Genomic DNA, 5,422 nt, shown 5'->3' with positions numbered 1-5,422 from the left:
ATACTGAGGCCAGTCTACTGTACAGAACCTTTTTAGTTTGCTTTTAGTTAATGGATCTGATTCAAACACTCTCCAATTCATCAGAATGCATTCTAACGGTGTACACCGTGCCCTGCCTATACTCTGTTCCTGCCCCATACCTATGGGAAGACACTGGGCGTCCCCAGATCTTAACAGGCAAACAAAAGGTTAACAGCACTGGACTGTTCCTACCTTATCCGCAGGACCGGTTCCTCACCGTCGCCCGCAGCTGCTTCTCCACTATCTGAGTGCGTTGCACCGTTGTGTCCTCCAAGGTCAGCCTGACGCATCTCTGCCGAGGCCCCCGGTAAAGGCACCGGTGCGCGCTGGGCGTCGGCTGTGACCATCGTCCGCTGGCCATTGGAGGAGTCCGGGCAAGGCACAATTTTGCCTCAAGCCCACCCAGGGATGCCAAAACTGTTGCCGGCACAGAGGGCCGAGGACAGCAACAGGGGTTCGTTGCCCGGTGTGCACCTCACTAATTAACACACCAGGGTGGAGAAGCAAAACCAGGTTTATTTGAGCCCAAATAAGGTGCAAGGGAGACATAGCAATCTCAAATCCTGCACACCGATACAAACAGCTCTCTCTCTTTATACATGATTTCAGCTAAGCATTTCCATTCCCCCCCACACACTTCTCATTCCCCTTTACCCCCCTTCTTGCCCCTCCCGTCTATTCCCATGTACCAAATACACTTTGCAATAGCAATTACACTAAACAGGTTAAATCATACTTGGCAAAAACTAATTTAGCTCGTTAGTACCTTTTCTGTGAACAGTTATCTGTACTTTCCCACCGTGGGGGCTACATTCTCATGCATATAACTTTAATTACAGCATCTGCTTTCCGCCTATCTTATTTAGTATTGGCTACATCTAGTGTCAAGCAGCCTTGCAGCTGCCAGTAGTCAGCACATAACACAAGAGGTTACAAAAGTTTAGTGAGGCTAACAAAAGCACTTTACATAAAGGTACTTTGGGTCACATAGGCCCAAAGCCATCCTCCCGAGTTACCTAGATTTATGCCTAGTGACACCAACAATTGGAACAACTCACTGAGGAATGTGGTGGATTCTCCATCTCTTGACGTCTTTAAATCAAGATTGGATGGCTTTTTAGAATTCGTGCTGTAGCTCAACCACAAGCTATGGGCTCTAAGGATGGGTCACTGGGTGACAGTCTCTGGCACAGGAGGACAGACTAGATGATCACAATGGTCCCTTCTAGCCCTGGAATCTACGTAACAAGCATTACCAATAGCAGCACGACTCACCCAGGGCCAGGCTGCCTTGGGCAAGTGGTATCTGACTAGAGCTGGTAATGGCTGAAGGTTGTTGACAGCTGGTTGCTGTTCATCATCTTCTGTGGAAAGAATCTTGTGGTCCCAGTAGAGAGATGCCCCAAAACCATCATCATTATTTGTAGCTTATTGGTCAAGAACTGAGTGGGTCTCAGAGATGGAGCTACCCCATCTCCAGGGAGGAGGGGGGATGTTGATAGAGGTCCATCGGCAGAGCTACTTGCTGTAGACATCAATTCTCAGGGCTGTCATCTTTCTCCCAGACCAAAATGCCCTTGGAAATAAATATTACATGTCTTGGAGGAAGAGCAGCCTGAGATGCAGAAAAACAACCGATTGGGTCCTTCCAAGGAAGTGACAGTTTTGGGAGGGACTGCTCCTGTTGGGTTGGAAGGGGCAGACACTTTTTGATACATGGCACAGCGGCGCAGGGATAGGAGAATTCGAACAGCTGTTGAAGCCGGTCTCCCAGCTGAGCCTGAATTTATCTCCTTGGTGGCCCAAACATATTTTGCGACATACCTTGCTTACCACATATGACTGGATGTTTTAAATATATATATAGATGGTTCTGACATCATCATAACATCTGATCAAAAGGTGCAAAAATTAGAAATTCAAGTCAAGCAAATAATTATTTATTGGGTGATTATGAAACGCTAACTCCATGATCCAAGGAATTATTCAGTGACAGACCTGGAAACATACAAATTACAGAGCCAGCCACACTGAGCGGCATAAGGGCAGCTCTCTCTGCCACAGCCAGAAATATCACACCAAGACAAAGCATCCTTGTGATGCACATCCCATGTGGCCCCCTCCAGTGCACAGGCCTCCTCATTGGCAGGTGGCTGGAAAACATGCTGCATAGCTTGGAAATTAAGGTGCTTTCTGAGGTGCTGAGACCTGCATATCACAGCCCAGCCTGTCCATGGGCCTGCTTACAAATCCACCTAGAAGGCAGAGAGCAGTTGGCATCATTCCACCACTTCAGCTCCCTTCTGCGGGTCTCAACACAGTCTTCTCTGCCTCCTGTCCCCTGATGCCAGTTGTCTGGCTGATTCTCCTCCCAGAACCTACGGATCAGAGTGTTAATGGCTCAGGGGAGAACCACAGCCAATTCCTGAGCTCAGTTCTGCTCTGTGGACTCTGCTGTTGGCAGGGAACCAAGACACCCAGCAATGACGCAGTGAAGCGATGCACCCCACGGTCACTCCTCAGAGCATGGCCGGCTTTAGCAAGTGCAGGGCCCGATTCCTGCGGGGGCGGGGCTTGTACTCACCCGGTGGCACTCCCAGTCCTCGGCAGCACTTTGGGGCCGCGGGACTGTCATGCTCCGGCTGAAGCTCCAGCTGGGAGAACGGGGCCGCCGAAGACCCCGGCGGAGCAGACCGCCACTGGGGTGAGTAAAAAAAATTAAAAAGGCGCCTAAAGGGCAGGGCCTGATTCCGGGGAGTCAGGCAAATGGGCCTAAAGCTGGCCCTGCCTCAGAGTTCTCCACAGCTCTTGTGGCCATGGTAACGAAGGGCTTCTGACGGCCGGGGGTAGCACCTGCCCTGCGCCTGACAGGCCAGCAAAGAGCCAAAGTCAGTGTGTGGCTCCAAACGCTGAGCAGCAGCAACTCGGATCTCAGTGCCCAGAACCAGAGCAGGTGGCACAGCACGTCCCAGGCACCCCCGGGATGGGAACGCAGGAACGGGGAGAGAGGCCAGCGGGGGCCAGTCATTAACTTCTCCCTGGCCCTGCTTATGGGCCTCGCCCACAGCCCCCTGTGGTCACTGCACCGACTGCAACTGGCTCCGGCCATGGCCCCGGCCCCACAGCCTCCCCGTGCCCAGCCTGACCGAGGGGAGAGCGCAGCGCAATCCCAAGGGGAGCGGGAACCTGCCGCTCACTCCAGACTCCCCTGGCTGCACTGAGTCGACTTGGGGCCAGATCCTCAGCTGGTGTAAATCCCTGTGGTTCATTCAAGTCAATGCCGAGTTACCCAGGGGAGGCTCTGGCCCTGGGTCTCAGTGGGCACTGAACACACACTCCGTGTTTAGGCTCCTGCTCTAAGCAAAGGGGCATTAGCAGAAATTCCTGAGAGGATTCACTGCTGTCGTGGCAGCGCCCGGGGGCCTCCCTCAGGATCGGTCCCACTGTGCTGGGTGCTGCATAGACACCAGGGGCCGTACAGACGCTGCCCGAAAGAGCTTGTGACCCAAAGTGTAATAAATAATCACGTCTCTCAAGCTTTACTCACCCCCTGCTTGCGTCTGCTCTGTATTCTGTGCCGTCCACCCAGCGCCAGCTGCCCTCTGTCTCCTGGTCGGTGAGTCCAATCCAGTGATTTTGTCCTTTGGTCTCGTTGGAGAGAAACTCCTGGACAACACAGTTTGCAGCATGTGCAGGTCACCCAAGAGAGGCTGCAGGATGCAGCTGCCTGGGCTGAACAGATTTTGGGGGAGAGGAAAGGGCGTCTGGTGGTGTGAGCAGGGCACTGGGCAGCGGGAGACGCGGTGTCCTGCCCCCACCGCTGACAGTGACTAGCTGGGAGACCCTGAGGGAGCCCTGGAGCAGCTCTGTGTCTGTGTCTGTATCTGTATCTGCCTGGGGCTAACAGCAGCAGGGACCCGTCTCAGAACACTCCCCCCACGGCCCCCTCAGGGCTGGGCTGCGGCAGGTACTGACGGGCACCTCAGAGTTCACACCAGCCCCCTGCCCTTGCAGGAGGCAAAGCTCAGAGCAGAGAACTGGGTGCAAAGTCTGGCCCTGCCGGAGGGTGGGATTTTTCCTCCTCCGAAAGTGCCGCAGAGGCCTGGGGCGAGGGCTGCAGTGGGCACGTGGGGAGAGAGGATTCTCTGAGAGGTGCATGGCCCCTTGCACACAAGCCTTCCAGATACAGGCTTCTAGATTGTCCAGCAGGAGCTCAAGCCTGGGGAGAGGGATCAAAGGGGTCCTCACTGGGAAAGGCCATTGGGTTTGCAGGAAATGCTACATTGGAAGTAGGGAAAATCAGAAATGAGCCTGACCCCAAATCCCCCTCCCCCGGCACCCCAGACTCCGGGAAGTCCAGATCCTGGCACAGTTCCTCTGCCCCATCTCTGCTTTTAAACTGATGGGTGAATCCCTTGAGTCAGGTACCAAGGCTTGGCATCCTCTTTGATAGTTTGCAAGCTCAGCTGCCATCTTCTACTTCCTTCTGGTATGAAACAAGGCACTGACCCATTATCCAAGCCCCTAGGAGCTTCCTGCACTCACCTGTTCCGCCTGGGAGGAGACAGAGGTCAGGTGCGAGTCCTGAGACACACAAAACCGCTCGGCCTCGTCCCACGACTTCCTTTCTTGTGAAAAGTAATAAAAGTTCCCACCGTAAAACCTCCAGCCCCTGGAGAACTTTGTCAGCACATCACCTAGGAGCAGAGACTGAGGTGAGAAGCCCAGGTTAAAGTCACAGGGACACACACAGGGAGCTCAGGGTTTCTAGTGCAGCATTTCCCCTGCCCTTCAGCTGCCCCCAGCCCAGGGAACTTTTGATTCTCCAGCATCATTCTCTGGGCACATGATGGATCTCAAAGAGCGCTGCAGAAAGCAGACACCACGGGGTCACTCCCCGAGCACTGAAATGCAGCTGCATCTGGGCTGGAGCATGGGCGCTGGTCCCAGTGCAGAGCAGCATGGCTGTAATGGGAAAGGGGAGACTCACTGTGCAGCTGAGCTGGGAGGGGGAATTCAGGAGGGGGAATGTAGCTGCCCAAGGTGGAAGATCTCCTGGTTCAGTATCAACAATTTTCAGTGATGAAAGTCTTGGGTCTTTTGCACTTTTGCACATCCCTGAACACCCTGCTGGGGGCGCTGGCTCAGGGATGGTTCTGAAACTAACGCCCCATACGCTGAAATGCCAGGATCACTTTTTGCCTATGAGCTGACAGGGTTGGAGCGTCTAAGAAGTGCTGATAGCTGGTGTGACGTTATTGATATAATCTGGGACCATATAGAACATGGTTGCAACCAAAGTCCTGTAGTGGCACCAAATCTTGTATGAAGGGGGTCTAATGAGGTCTCTAAGACCAGGTTATAGGATGCTGGTTATGATTATGCTGTCTGTGTGCATGTG

The 5,422-nt window shown here is 53.6% G+C and overlaps 1 long non-coding RNA gene across 1 annotated transcript; it reads right to left on the bottom strand.

Moving 5' to 3' along the window:
• Positions 1–2,144: 2,144 nt before the first annotated feature.
• LOC120393602 lies at positions 2,145–4,712 on the bottom strand. Its single transcript, XR_005592088.1, has 3 exons — positions 4,567–4,712; positions 3,569–3,687; positions 2,145–2,399 (listed from the first exon to the last, which is right to left on the bottom strand). It is a non-coding gene; the product is annotated as an uncharacterized LOC120393602 (long non-coding RNA).
• Positions 4,713–5,422: the final 710 nt, after the last annotated feature.

The sequence above is a fragment of the Mauremys reevesii genome, unplaced genomic scaffold (assembly GCF_016161935.1).
Source record: "Mauremys reevesii isolate NIE-2019 unplaced genomic scaffold, ASM1616193v1 Contig25, whole genome shotgun sequence".
In the NCBI taxonomy this organism is placed as follows: domain Eukaryota; kingdom Metazoa; phylum Chordata; order Testudines; family Geoemydidae; genus Mauremys; species Mauremys reevesii.
Note: the sequence above shows the minus strand (reverse complement) of the source record. Positions and strands in the feature narration are given on the sequence as shown.